This window comes from Lagopus leucura, unplaced genomic scaffold, assembly GCF_019238085.1.
Source record: "Lagopus leucura isolate 7727_CA_CO unplaced genomic scaffold, USGS_WTPT01 Super-Scaffold_100016, whole genome shotgun sequence".
NCBI lineage: Eukaryota > Metazoa > Chordata > Aves > Galliformes > Phasianidae > Lagopus > Lagopus leucura.
Genome location: NW_024962270.1, coordinates 8,040,111 through 8,058,473, shown reverse-complemented (window position 1 = coordinate 8,058,473; position 18,363 = coordinate 8,040,111). Strand labels below are relative to the sequence as shown.

General features: G+C 35.5%; 1 long non-coding RNA gene across 1 annotated transcript in view; it reads left to right on the top strand.

Moving 5' to 3' along the window:
• LOC122182963 overlaps positions 1 to 13,451 on the top strand; it is a 58,689-nt gene extending 45,238 nt beyond the window's left edge. Inside the window, exons 3-4 of the long non-coding RNA XR_006180051.1 lie at positions 11,666 to 11,707; positions 12,162 to 13,451. This is a non-coding gene — a long non-coding RNA (uncharacterized LOC122182963). The remainder of the gene's footprint in view (positions 1 to 11,665; positions 11,708 to 12,161) is intronic.
• The last annotated feature ends 4,912 nt before the right edge of the window (positions 13,452 to 18,363 follow it).

Here is an 18,363-nt window from a genome sequence, read left to right as displayed (position 1 = left end):
ACTATTAAAATGCCAATTGAGGAAAGCTAGGTGTAATAAATATCTCTGCATATCAAGTGTATCAGATTAACACAAGGCCACAACCAAAAAAGCAAACTACCCTTACATTTGGAATATAGGTATGTATAAGACATGCCATCTGGATCGTGGTGGTATGTGTTGTTACATTATCAGGAATATTGAGACTGCTGATGAGATAGTTGTTTGAGTACATAGTAAGGGATGAGACACACTGTGCTGTCATCTATTCCAGAGATTTGATTTCTTGGACAGTGAATGAATCAGACAGAAAGTGAGGATGCTAGAACATAAAGGACAGAAAGGTGTATAAGATAGAAATCTTCAGTTTTAGATACAAAGATGTATTATTCAGCTTGGACTGAAAACAAGTACAGGGCAACATACTTGATAAACAACCTATCTGTTTCTGCTTAGGCTGGAGATTCTATTTTCTGTGGAAGAAAGTTGTTTAGGTTGTATCTTATTTAATGGGCATTATTGACAGATGATTAAGGTTTTTTTAGTTTTTTTTTTTTTTTTTTTAAGATTTGTGTTCTTCTTGATGGAGACTTTCCGAATTAAGTTTAAACTAAAGATGAAAACGAATTAACAACCCATTTTTTCCAGTTCCCATTTCATTGCATTTTTGAGATCTATCCTATTTATGTGGTAGAATAGTGGTCATGCTGTGTGTCATCTTTTGTCAACACCTGCAAAACCATTGTGGCGTCTAACCCAAGTAGTTTATCAGAATAAACAGCAACATAAAAAGTTAAACTATAAAAGTAGCCTTTGAGGTAAGTAAAATACCTTCATATTGTAAGTAAACGAGGTTGCCATAAGGAAACTTAATGTGTTCCAATAATTGCAGTTTTATAATCTACTGTAATATTTCAGTGGTACCTACTTGGCTTTTGAATAGTAAATAATACAGGTGGTAAATGCTGAGAAGGTTGCTTTCACCATATTACGCATTTAATTGTCATTACTATAAAGGTGAAAGGATTTCCCTCTCACATTTAAAAGAGGGAAGGGAGTTGTAGCTAACAGAGGGCACTTTATCACTTAGATATGTCAGATATTTTTGTTATCCATTGTGCAGAGCAAGTATGCTATGCTGAAAAAAGGGAAAATACAGCCAAAGATTACTCAGATACCAACTCTTCTTTCATTGAATCCCAATTAGAATGCCCATTACCTCTAAATAGGATAAAGATTTAAGAAGGTAATGTTTGGTTTTCATTGACTATTGGAATGTGTTAATGTAAGACAGTGTTCAGATAACCTTTGTGGACTGATGAATGCAACTGATAGTTATTACTGGGGAAGCTAATGGCTTAAATGAGTAGGAACTGCAAAACGTCATTTGCTCAAACAACTTTCTCTTAAATTCTTGATGTTCAGCTGTAACCATTGTTTACTCATTTCATAAAATTAATGACTAAAATCTGTGCTTTATTATAGTGCTGCTGCAGATATAATTTTCAAAGCACAGCAAATTAAGGTAGTAAATATAGTCTCAATAACTAAATACTGCTGAAAGATTTCTTGTGGAGCGGGGAAAAAAGCTGTATCTTTTGTCAAAGCTTATTATCTACTCAGGGCAATAATTCTCTCTTGTTCAAGTGTAGTGTGGTTATATAACATTGGCCAATATTTTCTGAAGATCAAATCAAGTATTTAGGATTGTATTCTCAAAGTTCTCGATTCTCACTTGATTCATTAGCTGCATAATGAAGAACTGTGAGGCACTTATAAATGCAGTTCTAGTTGCCAATTCTTAACTACTGCTGTATATGGAGAATAGTTACTGATCAGTGAAGATGGAAATGCTACAGCCAGAATGCTGGAGGATACTTAGCTATTTACTACCCATATGGCTTTTCTGATTAGGCCTTCTGGTTTCATCTTCCTTTGTGTATGTGACTGTGAAGCTAACTAGTGGCTTCAAAGTTTCTTGATTTCTGCTTGATATTGCAAACAAATGTGGCTGAATAGCTCCAAAAACTTAGTAGTGCTTACTACTTAAATAGAGTATTTGAGCTGCCATCACTGAGGAATTTTATTTCATTCTGCACTGACAAGTCTAGAAGATTTCATTTTGTACTTTTGACAGTATGTAATGCATAGGCAATGTGTGCTGTGTTTATAAGAAATGCACATCATCACATGAAGTATTACCTGTCATTAGAGCCTTCTTCAGTCACATCTGACTGACATGCATCAAATAGAATGAATCCCCATTTTTGGAATAGGAATTGTTTCTGCAAATGCACCATCACATAAAAACGGTGTTGAAAAACATAGGAATGTACCTAGTATTTGAAGCTGTACTCATAAAGCAGCAAATAAAACTGACAATAAACATCAATATAAAGAAGTATATGGCCTATGTTATTGCAGAAACCAGTAATATAAAATGATGTGACTTTAGTTAATAAGTAATATTTTTTCAATATGAATAGTGTAACAGACCCTTTTTTTTTCTTGCTTTTCAAACACGAATCTTACAAAAGTGAACATCAAAACATAGAGTTAATCTGACTGGTGATCTTAAGGTAATGCTACTTATGCAATAGTTTGTGGCTTACAAGGATGGATCTTCTCTTCTTGGTAGCTTGGTGATTCTTCAGAGTTGGATAAGCAGATTTTTCTTTTCCTGGTGTTTCTAGTGACGTGAGGATGATTTGAGCTGGGTCTCAAATATAAGATTGTGACATTTGTCAGAAGTGCTATTTCAGCAGTAGCTCTAGCTAAGAAATTATAAAGATTTTCTATGTAATTCAGAACAAACATTTATTTCAGGTCTCTATGAATGTTGAGTACTGTATGCTATGTTAACTGGACAGTAAGCCCCCTCAGCGGAGATTTGAATATCCACATAGCTACAAAATTCATCTGCCTACCTACATTTTGTTAAGCACCAAATGTGAGAGATTACTTTTGATGGACATCCACTAACGGTTTTTCAGAGCAGTTGCAGATTTTACTCCATCTATATTTTGCACAGAACTAGCCAATAATGTTAGTACTCATAAATCTTTCTCTCTTATGAACATTTTGATTTTGTGAATGTGATTCCATAAGTTATTGATATTTCTGTATTTTTTTGCAAAGAAGGTATCTCTGTGCTATATTTGATCAAGAATCAATTAAGTTATTGAATTATTTTCAGATGTGGCAAAAAATTCTTGTAAAGACTGAAGTCTGCTGTCAGTTATTTATTCAAGAATAGTGAATGACCTTTCCTACACAGATGAATACAATTCAAGTGAAAGACCAGAATTCAAATAGAGATAATTTGTTTACTGTAAATATAAATAATATGGTAAGCATTTGCATGTTCATTGAGCTACTTATTAACAAGTTCAAATGCAAATGTAGAAGCGCTGACAGATAATTTACTGCAATGAGTTTATGCATACGAAAGTTAAAATCAACTGAAAATTATTGTAACATATGACATTTAATGCAATAAAAACACTCTTAAGAACAATTTTATAAAATGAAAACACTAAAATTACAGATAATAGGAGAACTGAGAAATGTTTATTTTGTATACTAAAGAATTTACATTAAGAATGATAAAAGCTAAATTTTTGCTATATTGATGTAATCAATTGTTTTGGAGGTGATAAGTAGTGAATGCCTGTTCTTAAAAGACTGTTTTAAGAGCAATAAAATATCAATATCTTCCAACTCAGGAAGTTGGAAGATGGTAACAGAAAACAAGATGAAGAACTGATAATCAATGGGAAACTGCACGTGACCTACTGTGTCATTTGAATAAGTCCGTGAAGATGGACAGGATTTATGTGAGGGTACTGAAGGAATTGGAGAAAGTGTTCACCAAGCCACTATTAATAATTTTTCTGGCGTTTTGGCTATCTGGGGAGGTCTCAGTTTACTGTAGGTTAGGAAATGTGACTCCAATCTACAAGGAGGAGAGAAAGGAGCCAATGAATTTCACCCTTTTCTATCTGGCGTCTGTCACCTTCTTTCATGTATAGGATGATTGTGTGAACACGTGTGTGAGCACATGTTTATGAAAAGCAGAGATTGCCTCACCAATCCAATCTCCTCCTGTCACAAAATGGCCTGATAAGTAAATGAGGAAAAGGCTATGGATGTTGCCTACCCAAAATTTAGCAGAGTTATTTGATGCTGTTTCGTGTAGTATTCTCCTGGAGAAACTGACTGCTCGTGGCTTGGATAGACATACCATTCTCTGGGTGAAGAACTATCTGGATGGTGGGGCTCAAAGTGAATGGAGTTCACTCCTGCCAGTCACCAGTGGCATTCCCCAGAGTTCAGTATCAGTCATAGTTTTAACATTTTTATGTGTACCTTCACTAAGTTTATGGTCAATACCAAATTAGGTGAAAGTGTTGATCTGCTTGAGGGTATAAAGGCTTTGCAAAGGGATGTTGGCAGTCCAGATAAGTGGGCCAAGTCTGACAGCATGATATTCAACGTGACTCAGTACTGGATTTGGCACTTAGGTCATAGCAACCTAATAAGCTTGGGAAAGAGAGGCTAGAAAGTTACCCACCAGGTAAGGTTGTACCCAGATGTTGTGCTGGTTGATAGCTTGTTGAATATGAGCTAGCAGTGTGCCCAAGTGGCAAAAAGCCAGTAGCATTCTGGTCTGCATAGACTCATAGAAGTCACAAATAATGTGCCCAGGGAATAATATAATGTGCCTAGGGAATTGATTTTTCTCTCTGTGTTCAGCACTGGTGAGACAACACCTCAAGTACTGTGTTCAGTTTGGGGTAGTTCACTACAAGAAGAGTATTGAGCAGCTTCAGTACGTGCAGGGAAGAGTGAAGGGGCTAGAAAATAAGAGTTCTGAGGTCTGACTGAGAGAATGGTATTTAGTCTGGAATATTATCCAGGGAGACCTACCTCATTGCTCTCTACAACTGCCTGCAAGGAAAGACACAAACAAGTAATAAGCTTTTTGAAAACTTGTTTTTCCTCTTGAAGTAGTGAATGTGCGTGGAGAAAAGCCAGTAGGAGAAAAATTCTGTTTGGTTGCAGATATACCTGTGACTTCCTACAATTGTATAGTTCTTAGCCGATAACTTGCATTAGATCTCTTTCTGTGTTTGCTTGTAAAGAAAAGCAGAACTTGTTAGGATGAAACAGGCATGCATGCTTAAAATTTTTTTTAATGCTTTATTCTGGATGAAGAGAGGTGCACAGAATTGCACAACATTCAGAGAAAAGTCCTTGGGCAATTTAAAATAGCTGCATACTGAAAGCATCAGTGTTCTTTTAAGCTACAAGAGAGAAAGTTTGAAAGTGATATGGTAACTAGCAGGATAAATCACTGGTTCTCCAGATTCTCTCATGGAAGTGGATGAAGGAGGATGTGAAGGAACATGACATTACAACACGTGATAACACCTGTAACTGGTTGCAGAAGCAGAGCGTAATGGTACAAATAACCTTTAAAGGGAACAACTGGTTGCTGCAGGTATTTTCTTTAAATGATTAAACTAAGCAACTTGTTAACCAGCATTATGAGGAAGTGAACTTTATTCTTTATGTACACTGAGACAGCAGTCTGAAGCTATTACATTACCTATGTGTTGCTCTTTTAAAGAGGTTTACAAGAAGTCACCCTAAAGTATCATATTAAGCTGAAAATAATACTACTGAATTTGATGAAAGGGTGCTTTTTATTTGTTGTTTCATCATGGAGTTGGGAATAAAGAAAATAAAGGAAAAAAACCACAGTTCTGGATTGGTTTGCAGAAAGGGATGACTGCAATACTGGTAGGGTTGCCAGCAAAGGCCTTCAGGGTCAAGAAATACATAAGTCCAAGTAAGTGAAATACCAATATATTTCTTCATTTAAGAGATCCTTGTTGGATACAGGTTTAGCCTGGTCACTGGCTCTAACACATAGTGCTGCAGTAAATCCTTGATTTGAAGTTTTCAGAAACAAGACAGATTTTCATGTGTTCAATTACAAGAAGATGATGTCTCACAATGTTGTAGCAGAAGATTAGAGGTGACACTAGCCATCAGTATTTTTAAGTAGGATTTTTATTACAGCTTTTTTTTTTCCTCCAAAGAATTACATCATAGGTACTAAATCTGTAATGAATGTTATCTTCCTGTTAGATTACCCTACTATTCATTTCTTGTGATATCTATCAAACATGAGTTGGTTTCAGTGTTTCTTTGGAATCATTGAAAGTGCTGTTGGATGGTGGGCAGTTGCTTGCCATTAAATATTACCATGTTTTATATACAGTGTTATTCACCAATGAACAATTAATGAGTTTGCAGATAATAAAGATAACTGTTTTATTAAATTCTGGCTCAAATTGAAATTTTAAAGCTACAGATCTCTTCCTTCACCTTGAACATATTTGGAAAACGTGTCTAAATATGTATATATATGATAGAAGAAATTAATCAAAGTTTTTTTAAATATCTGCTATCGAGGCCCAAATGCTTTTTAACTTATGAAAACAAAGGCTACAGCGTGTGAAGATCAAATGAGTTTTGGTTTGGTAAATTAATCTTACATCTGGACATATTGGTCTGTTTAACAATCTGTTAGCTCTACTTGTTTGCACTAGCTAAAAATAACTATAAACTACATAAATTTAAAAACATTATCATATTGTTTCCAAAAAAAAGCTTATAGATCAATGGCTGTGACAGTGCTTTAAATGGAGATAAATGAACACCTCAATCTTCTTTTCCCCCTGGCAAGTATAAGCATTTGTTAGCCCTTATTATCAATAACGGTAAAGGGAATTCCATGCCATGTTCTTGTTAAAGTGCTGGCAATTAATTGATTGATGTAATTAAGTAGTCAGAGCATGCCTCTATCTGCTGATGTCTTATGAGTGCCAGGCATCTAGAAAGGAGAGCATTACTTCATCTGATTTTACAACCTTTTTTGAGGTCTGAACGCATTAAAAGCAGCAAAAATTTCTTTTAATGAGATAACAGCAGTAGCGTGGCTACAAAGTTCAGAAGCCATTTCCTATGCAATATTTTCCTCTAGAATACTGATAACTTTCATATCAAGTAAGGTACTTTGATTTTAAAAAAAGAAAACATCTTTTTTTCTAGACAAAATATGAAACTTCCTCTGTTTTCAATATCTGCTTTATCTTAAGGTCTCAGTAGCCTTTAGGCAGCAATAAAGTTAGTTATGGCAGATTGAGTCTCACTTGCTTACTATATACTAGACATTGAAGTTGTTTCAGCATCACATCTGTCTATCTATTGACTGCTATTAAAAATGAGGTTTATGTTTAATTGCCTGAAATACTTAAGTGTTGTTTAATTGAGAATTCTAATGCTAGAGTTAAAAAATAAAAAGTAAAAAATTGTTATTACAATGTGGCTTAGATTGCAACTAGGTAAAACTCTAACAAGCAAGAGCTAGAAATCATGGCTTAGTACCAGAGCTACAACATCACTGGCAAGTGAAACCTGATGGAAGAGTCCTGTGTCTGGTGGTCGCAGTGGATGGTTCTAGGCTCTTCAGAAGGCACAGGCAGGGCATGTGACATAGAGAGTAGGGCTGTGTGTGAGGGGGTGGCTGGGCTGCATGAAGTTCTCTGGCAGTGATATGGTTGAGATCCTGAACGTAGCTATAATTTCTGAGCTTCTGTCAGCAATCTGTCTGATCCATTTGTCCTGTGGTCATTTCTGGATGTACTGAGCAATAAAGTTTCTGCATGCATCTCATCTGGTATTCTGAGAAATTGTTGCTATAATGACAGTACTTTTTCTTTTGTTCTAAGATAGACTTGTTAGTGTGGCATGCTAATGTTTACCTGGTTTTCATTAGAAATTCTATTTTGCTTGTCTCTATTCATTTAATTTCAACATTGCACTGTATTTCTATACTGTGTTATTAAAAATTAAGTAGCTAGTCTAAAAAGAAAACAACTGCTTTGAAACATGGAAAGGAAATGACCTTTTATTCCTTTTGCTTACAATCCTCTACAGCTGCTGTGCTGCAGAGATTCTACAGAAAGATATTGCTGGGATATAATATGATACAAAGCACAGCAGGATGCAGTCTGCTGGCCATGCCAAATACATCTTGCAACAGACAAGAGGTTTAAAGGATATACCCATGAGGGACTATTAAATGAATGTAACTGGAGAGGCTAGTACAGGGAAGAGCCTTATTCTAAAGATGCAAGATTAACATGAGCAGCTGCTGATGTTAAGACAAGCAAAGAATAATTTGGTATTGTATAGAATAGACAATATAATGAAAAGGTGTAAGTGATGGTGTCCATCATTACTGTTCAACAAATAAACTATTTCTTCAGCTTCAAATATTCACTGACTTGGAACAAGTTTCTGAAAGAGTGGAAAGAAAAACTGATTAAAGAATCTGGAAAACCTGTTCTGATTTTTTTTTTTAATGGTTTTCAAAGAGATCTGAGGTTTCAGCTTAATATTGAGAGGACCAGGATGCGCCTGGAAAGCATAGGGATTAGTTCCATAGAGAATCACAGAATGTGCAACATCTGGTTTTTACTGCTTGATACTATATTGAATGTTATGTATGCTAGTAGCTTCTCTTCTACTTCTTCTTTCTTGATGTTACAAGGATGTTCAGAGTTAGGTTATAAAACGTCTTATGACAAGCAAATTCATGTAAGCATCCTTGTCACTTGAGTTTACCACTGTGTGGAAGGAGTCAGATTTGTTTATAGGAAGCAGAATGAAGGAGCTAATAACTGAGAGGAATGTAGAAGTGAGGAAGCTGGTGAAATTGTGTGAAGATCTTTTAGAAGCTGGAGTTTGTGCAATGAAAGCTACAGTGTGCTTATCTACAGTTTAGAAAACCACTCTTTACAGAAATACAAAGTAGGCAGTAGATTACTGTTTAAGGCAATATACCAGCATAAGGAATGTATGCAGTAACTAGGAGGGAGGCAGTAGGTTTGCAGACTTTTCCAGTATATTAGTTCTAACATTTTTTCTAATTATAGTATTGTTTTCTCTTGTGTTTTTATGTCCCACATTAAGGATATCCACTTTCTAAAATTTAAAATAATCTAGTTACATTTTCATTAGAATATCATCATAGTAACTTATGGGTGCTTATTTCTAAATTGTCATACATTTGTCTGAATTATGACAAGACTAAATTATGTTATCCCTGTTTATTTTGCTTAAATGAGACTGCTTCTCTTTGTCAAATTGATCACATTTTCTTTGGCCTTAATTACTATAACGTACTCACAAAGAATTTTGAGTAATCAATTATGTATCACTTTCTGGAATCAAGGCAAAGAAATTTTCTTGTATCTGACCAATCATTCTTACACAATGGAATAAAGAATCCTAGAATTTTTTTATGAAGTACATATATGTATGAACATACACGTTAGGTCACTCTGAAAGTAATACCTCAGATTTATTTCCTGGAAAAATACAACAGGTACAAAGAGCATAATAGCACTATTTGGTTATTTTTCAGTGCAGTCACCACCACTAGCTATGCAGTTTTGCCGGTGATGAGTAAGAGCTTTCATGTCACACTCATAAATCTGTACCAATGGAATGCCCCATTGTTTCTATGGGTCTCTACAACTACTATGACAATATCATTACTAGGATAAGGTTTGTTTTTATACATATATACATATAGTGTATATATATTTATATACAGTGGTTGTGGTAGGACAATCTGTTCAAGAATGGTAATGTGCTCCGCAGTTTACTATTTGGTATGGGGTCTGCATGAAAAAGGTTTGTCTTCTCTGACCTCGCTCTGGAAGTTTGAGACTTCAGCTTAGTAAGCATCATGGTGTCGCAGTCAGAGTTGATGGTTTGCTGGGTTCCAGGAGATCCAGAAGGATCACTGCTGGATTGCCATTGATAAATTCACTATCTGCTTTGGTGCTAATGTCTCAAGGCTTACTGGTAATTAATTAGCAATTCACTGGCTGTGATTTGCAAAGTAACAGAGGCACAGTATCATACTCTAGGAGGCGTGGCTGCTAATGGGGAAAGGAGGATGAGAAAGATCTAGAGTGTCTTCTGTCAACAAAGTGGTGACAGAGGGACAGGTTTATACTCTATTATGGTGAAGCTGGGTTGTGCATGCTGATAGGCATCTTAGCAAGGCTTGCTGTTAATTATGCGGGGGGGTTGATACTGAACCCTATGTTTGATACTGAGGTGAAGATGCTCTTCTGACTTTACTGAAACAACACTGGGCTGTGAGGCCTCCCATCCCAGCTGTCATTCTCTTGCTGTAGTTGCCACGCTATAGGCAAGGTGATCAGTTGCACATCTGTGTCTGGTATGTAGGCCAGAGAAGCAAGTTTGTCAACTCTTGCTGTTGTTCAAGTCCCATGCAAGATAACCACATTGAATAAATCACATTTTTGCTTAAGCTTCAATTCTTTGCTGACTTACAGTCATTCTGTATTCTGACACAGCAAGCCTGGTGATTTCCTATAATATTTTTCTGTGTCTAGCAAACATTTACAGTTATTTTAGGAAAGATTAACCAATTTCAGAAAGGGTAGGAAATCAAAACTCTCGTACTCAAAGGCATAAACCAACGTCTGAAGCTGAAAACGCTTTTCTTACTCATGTTCCCTTTCCATATTAATACTTTTACTTTCTAATTCCTTCTGAAGCATATGGCATGGCTCTGATTGGAAATAGGATATGAGACTAACATGCTTTCCTCTGTAGTATTTCTTATTACTTCTACATGTGTTTTCTTCAGTTAAATATAATTTAATAAAAAGAGTCTTGTGTTTACCCCTACTATGTCTTGCTATAATCATGCTGCAGTGTAATAAAGATGGGAATTGGGAACCAATTTATCATTCTCTTTCCTGCGTAATACATCCTTTTTTCTCCTTTCGTTTAATTCACCTACCAACTTACCACTAGGAATACAACATTTCAGTGGTGAAATGTGCTTGATAGCATTTTGTCCTCTGCATTTCAGAATACATTCAACTTTGATGTCCTGCAAAAATTCTCACGTACAAAACCAAGATATCTGAATCCTTAAATGACAAATGAGTGGCAGATTTCACTGCGGCACCTGTTTGTAATTTTTTTTGCAACTGTCCATGAAGATGTTTTATATTCATCTTGTGTAAATTCCCATTGCCAAGAGTGATTTCTACATAGAAACTCATTTTTTTATTATTCATATGTGATATTTACTTTTTTTTTTGTACTTGGCTAACATTTCCTTATGTATAATGGAGAATTTCCCTGTGTTATGATATGGACAATGTTGATGCTGTTATTAGTTTCCCTAGTTTTCTTAGTTTACTTCTCCAGTTCCCAGTGCATTCAGCTGTTTTAATGTTTTGTACTCTATTCCCTCTTATAAATAGAGAATGCTATTTCTATGTCTAAGCTTTCTGACTAGATGTCAAAGACACGCAGGGCAGCAATCTTCCCTGTTCTCTCTGAAGTAATTTTAGAATATTGTTCTCTCATTGCTGTGTTCCTGGCTGCCAAGTTAAGGACTTTGCTCTTTTGTGAAATATGGAAGAGAAGAAAAATAACTGCAGCAACAACAACAACAACAACAACAAAAAAAAAAAAAAAAACACCACCCAAAAAACAGAAAACTACAAGCCAAGGAGAACTTGCCAATTCCTGAACCGATGATTTTGCATTCCAGGATCTGAAGTAGAAGTCTACCTAATTTGAACATCTATCTCATGTAAGTCAAAGTGGAGTTGTATTTGGACAGGATTGTTGGAGTCACTCCATCTCAGTTGTAGATGGTGCGATTTCTCTAAAATGAGTAGCTTAGTAGCTTACTCTGCAAGAGATCCCTGTTGGGGAAAAAAAACAAACAAAAAAAAAACAACAACCAAAAAACAACAAAACAACATCAACAAAAAAAAAAAAAAAACAAAAAAACAAGCAAACAAGCCAACAAATAAAACAGCCCAAAAAAACCAAAAGAATGCAACATAGTTGCCTCCTGCTGAATTTTTTGGCTTCTGCACAAGTGATTGCTATAAAAACAGCAGCAACTTCCATCAGTTACTTTCTATGCCACATTCTCTGTGTGGAGAAAGCAGTAATTTGTCATACTGTTCTTACGTATGAAACTTTGGTGGTTAAGATAGTCAGTAACACTTAATTTTTTCTTCTGATTTTTATTACAGCCCAGGCAAGGGAATCACAGGAATCTGAGTTCATTCACAAAGCCTTCCAGCCATACTGTGATTGCTGTCAGTTGAATGCTTTTATAGTTAGCATTTCTCCAGCAGAGCATTCTCTGGTTCAACAACTGCTGAAGCAAATGGGAACATTCACAGTGGCTGCAGTGGGATCAAGATCATGTCCTTGTTGATCACTGTCTGTAGACCTAATGGACTCTGCTACCAAACTCTCTCTTGTAAATGAGCGCCCTTATGGATGTGTTGGCCCTTTGGCTCAGGAATCAAGTGTGTTTGCCTTTATCACTCTCTTCAGTGATGTGAAAGCTGGTGATTATGTAGCTAGGAGCATAACTAAAGTTTTTTAAAGCAGTATTTAAGTCTTGTCCCTTTGGCCCTTACAGTAAATAAGCAATGCAATGACATAGGACTGTGTGTCTGACAAGGGAGAGAGAGGCATTTCTTTATTGTTACCACTGGCATAGCTGGAGTGAGTTTTCTAAAGGCTTACGTTCACTTTTGACACTATGTTGGTATATAAAAGGGAGAGAGTTTCCAGTGAGTGTCTAGTATTTAACTCATTTTCATCTGATGTCAAGGTGTGTGTTCACATTAAGTGCTCATAATGTCAGACAAAAGTACTGACCTGTCTGTGCTCTAGGAAGGAGGTAGAAAAGGCACTCTGCGAAGTGTCTGAATCTGAAAAGATTTGAATTGCTTTTCAGAGTCCATTGTTTCTCTCTCTTTGTCTAAATAAGGTTTGAAGAAAAACAGTGCTCTTTTTTAACTGTCTAGTAGGTGCCTAAAAGTAGATGTAGTTCCAGAAGGAAATCGTGGAAGAACTCATCATGACATTATGCCTCAGGCATCACAGAACATCCTCATAGGAAATTTGCCTGAAAAACTTAATTGCAATCCAAGCTACTTACAAACTGCCAGCCATCCATCTCACTGAAAGTTTATTAGGATGAATTGTTTGTTGCTGCTATTTTGCATGCCTTCCACTGGGAATAACACTGCATGGGAAAGATCTTGACCGCATTAACTTTTTCTCTCAGTGAGCATTCCTTTCAAGTATTGAACTTCTGAGAGTATTGATTGTCTCTGTCAGATCACTCCATGCCTTACTGTTCTTAAAAATTCTCAATAAGTTAAAAAGAAGTGAAACTCAAATTACAGATCATTTGTAAGCATACTGGAATCTATATCCTATTTTGCAATGTGGAATATATTGGTTTTGCCTTTGTGAGCTTTGATTTTTTTCAGCCATCCATGAATCCCTGTGGTTTACTTTCTCATCACATTTTTTATAACATAAAAATTCAGGAGAATGGTCAAAAGAAACCAGCATACTTTTGCATAGTCTCTTCTGTGGTTCACTTTAGTGCTGTTTCTGAAATCTGTACTTGCAGAAGTTTGCTGAGGAAGGGAATATTTGCATTGGTGCTGCTATTAAGTTGTGTTTTAGAAGATAATGTTTATTGCTGGGACTGTTAGTGTATTTCGTAAGATCATCCAGCCAACCATTAAGCTAGATATAATGAAGTGTTAATGTTCTCAGTTTTTGTTTATGTAAGTTGGATTCAATAAGAACAATGTGCTTATTGGAATTGTAGCGATCGCATAAATCTCTGAGGCTCTGATGTATATCTGTGGAAATGTCAAAGGTTCAACTCATCTCTTGTTGCACTGAGGTTATGTTTTCACAGAGCTTGGATAGATGGCCTAAATAAAGATGTCTGGAGTTAGATTTACTTTTGATTGATGATGGAGGAAACACTTTTCTGATTAGGAAACCTCTGTCTCTTTTCTGAAGATCTCTGATATTGATGTTTTATATGGAAAGAAGGAAAAATAAAGGACCATGCTTCTTTCCTCATTTTTTCCCATAACTCATAGCATGTGTTTAATTAAACCAATTTTCCATTTAAAGACTTTTTCTTTTTTTTTTAAAAAAAAAGAAAATAACTGAAACAACAGTCAAGGAAAGAACTCATCACTTCTGTGCTACATCATTAACAATATGTTTCCTTTTTTTTTTTTTTTTTTCTCCCCAGCTATGTAAGCTGACCTCATTTACTTCACAATTGTAATAAACAATTATTTCCTGGAGATGGTGCAAATTACATTCAGAGCACTTTCCCACTAAGAAGCAGTAGGAGATGACGTTAACTTTGTCTATGCTAAATGATAGTAGTGCAGTGATCTATATGTAAGAATTGTAACTTTTCTATGGACAGCAAAGCGGAGATGAAAATAGCCTGGAAAGCAACTTCTGGTCCTTCTGCCATATAACTGATGCACTCTCAAAATTTATACTAACCAGTATCAGAGTATCAGCAATTTCTTAAAAATATGATTTTTTTTTTTTTAAAGTCATACTTAATATGAACATCATGTTACTAAGACCCAACATTTCTGTCATACCATACAATTATTTGGCTACTATTGGTTTTTTTTCAGTGAGTGAATCTTGTTTCTCTGTTGCTTTATCTGACATTGAAGCCTCTAATCATATACATTGGAGAACATTCAGGTCAGAATGTTAGGGAATTTTGTGCAAAGCAGCATCTTGAAATAGCTGTTTTGACTTGGATATTCTGTCCTGTTTCCCTATACAAGTGCTCTTTAGAATAGATTCTGTGCTGTTTCCCCTGTACAAGTGCTCTTTTTTCTCTCCATTTTACCAAAGATATGCTGAAGTCACTTTTGTGGCACATTGTGGACATCCATCCAGACTTGCATGGCCAGTCATTACAAAACAAGTGTTCCATGTAATATGGAACATCAACTGCTTTAGAGTCACTTAAGTTCAGAAGTGTTCTTGTGCTGGTTTTCATTTCAGCTACATCCATAAGGGCATTGGCCATCAAGACTAGGGAGCTAAATATGTCACATCTCACTGCCACTCATCTGATTAGCATTAGGGACTGGGGAAGTTTTACCTTATTGTCCTGGTGAACTACCAGAGCCATCTGAGCTTTTTGTCGTTTCCTTATTGATTCCCAGTTGTCGATTTACGTCAGCCATTAAAAATAGCTTTTTAATCTTCTTTCTGTCTCTTGAAACTAGAGAAATCGTTAATTATTTTCCCAGTTAGAACAGGAAGAATAGTTTAATTGCTTAATGATTGAGAAATAATAAGTTAATAAAACACACATAACAGAGAAACACAGCAAGGTTCACTGGTTCTCTTTAATTGTCAAATTTTCCTGTTCAGTCTGTATAATCTTGCAAATGCTGCACCACATTGCAGCTGAGTTTCCATGGTACTCCACAGCCTAAGTAATAGGGGGAAAAAAGAGATTTAGAAAGGGAATTGCTTCTTACCAGTTAATGAAAAACAGATCTGAGTAGGTAGTCTTTACTTATGGTAAAGTCGAATAGAAAATAATGCTTAAGACTTGTAAGCAGGTCTCAGTAAGACCTGCATTCTTACTCAGTATTGCTAATGTCCCTGGAAAATTGTTTCATTGAGCCAACTTTAGGGAATGCTACTCCTATCAAGCTCTCAAAATGCATCTCGCATTGGAGGGAGGAGAGAGTGGTGAACTATACATAAGTAGTGGACGTGATTAATGAAACAAGTGTATGTGAGAGAGATAGAGATGTATATGTAAAGGTTCTAGCCCATACAATTCTTGGAAGAAAACTTTTAAAATTAATCTTTAAAGGATCAAACAGAGCAAAGAAAGTAACTTGCTTGATACTCCAATTTAAAAATAAATAAAAAAATAAAGTAGCATCTCATTATAGAGTAAGCTTTGATTCATTATTTATTTTAATACAATTGTAGCACTGGGGTTTACAATACCAACTAGAAACTTTGTAAGCTACTTTTCCCACAGTAGTGACAACAGAATTTGTTCATTACATTCCTTTTCTTCCTCTCACTCTCCCTCCTTTCCTTCTCTTCACCAAAGTGCAGAAGCAGTGGGCAGAGAAAAAAGCAAAGCATTTCATTTTTGTTTGTGAAGATTTAAGTTGATACAAAAGTAGACTGAACTCTATTAATTTTTAAGGCATAGAAATTTACCCACGAGTCTGGAAATTACCTGTTTCTAGAAGAAGCACATTCATCTTGGATGGCTATTTAAAAGAAAGTGGTAATCAATTTTGCAGCAACATGCTAGGCCATTTTTAATTTCTTTCAAGTTAAATGAATTTGCCATATAGAATACTAGAATGTTTCTGAAAGCTGTAATTGTCAATACTGTGCTTTATAAAGGAAAACTAATTGCTAAATCAGTTTATGTGGAACACAAAATCAAATTCTTAGTGGCTTCTGTGTAAACCTGAACAGCTCTGTGGGTACCATTTAAATTACTCTGGATTAAAATTGTGATAACTGGAAGCAAAGTTTTCCAAGAATCTTTTTCTAAGCATCCAGATTCTTGATTTTGACTGAAAATAATATACAAAGTTGTCTGTTTCTTTAAGACAGATAAAAAGCAAGGATTTAACTTTTCCCATAAACTCTGTCGTAATCCTGACATAATGTGTCAGGAATGAGGAATGTAAAATTCTGGCTCTGCTAAAAGATTCACCAACTCTCTTACTGGTATTGCTTATGCCAGAATTTCATCTAAGACGTTGAACTCGGTCAATTTGAAAGGTTTCCTGAAAGGCTTCCACTGCATACACATTAACATACAACTTTCCCCCTCCCCCCTCCCAGAAAAGCTTTATTTTTCTAGGTGACCAAGAATTTGTAAAACAACAGCTCTCTTGTTTTTTTTGGTTGGTAGTACACCACTGAGTATGGTCTAAGACTTATTCCTTTATGATGTGAAGTTCTATTAAATATCAGGTTATGTAAATAAAAGGTTATTTCATTAAAAAAAAATCTACATTTACAAGACTTTCTATGTAATACAGTCATTTCAAAGACCATCTTATATCTTATATTACATACAAACCATTGAGCATAAAGACTTTGCTCCTTTTTTTTTTTTTGCTTTGTTTTAGACAGTGGCCGTCCTTCACTTCCTCTATTTGAATAAATTGCAAAGAATAATTCTTCATAACTGAATAGGAGAGAGAAGAATGGTTCAAGAGATAACATTCTTCCAGTGCGTAGGTGTTAATTACAACTGTGTTGCACTTCTACTTTTAAGTATACTTTGATAAGAACTGGAAATATTTTTTTTCTTTTCTATTTTATACTTTGAAGACCACGTGTAATTTATCTTGCTGCTAGGGTATACATTTTTTTTCTTCTCAGAGGGAGGAGCACAACATAGGAAGAGATGACAGCCAGGTGTCATATCAGCATCTGAGCCTGGAGTAGCACATGATGTTAACTGCCATTTATCTCCTTTCATCCCTCTGTTGTCTGGGAAATCCTGCTAATAAGGTAATTTGGTTGTTTATCTCTTGATATATATAAATACAGCACTTGTTACAAGGAGAGCTGATTTCAGTCAGCGTCTTAACTTTCAAAAAAATGTTCCCTATCCTGCAATAAAAACTTTGTTTCAGATCTTGACAAAAGGTTCACGGATCCCCAGAGCACTACAAATGGTGGTCATAAAAAAGTCCATATTTAGACTCAATTTGAGCAAGATTTTTCTTTGTGTCAGGCAGCATCGTAAAGAATCTAATCAGCCCTGACTGATATGCTGCTGATCACTTGCAAGAATATTTATTTATACTTCTCTCTCCTGTGAGAATTATGTTCTTCAAAACTTCTTAATAAAATGTACTGCATGTTTGTAGTGAGACTGATTACATCTGAAATCAAAGGATACAATCACATACCTATAAACAATAAACACTTCTTGTTTGCATTGAACATTGAGATATTCCATAGTAGAATATATATTGTAAAATATATAAATCTATATCCGTTAATGTCTTCTATTGAAGTATGGTATCTGAAAAGCAAATACTCTGATGCCTATTATTCCTGTAAATAAATAGTTTTCTTGCAGGATGTAGCAGGTACAAGCTATGTTTTCTTCACTATTGCATCTCAAATATCTGTGACCATCTGAGTGATGAATTTTAGAACATGAAAAGAAATTTTATTGGTGAAGTGCAAGAATGATAATAGGACATGTTAGAGAAGTCAAAATGACTTGCTATATTTCAGTATGAATTCTTCCCTAAAGAAGTGTGAAACTGAACATACTGTTGGAGTCCTGAAGATAAAGCTTTTTGAAGTTAATGGAGATATCTTGGTTGATTTCACTGTATCAAGATAATT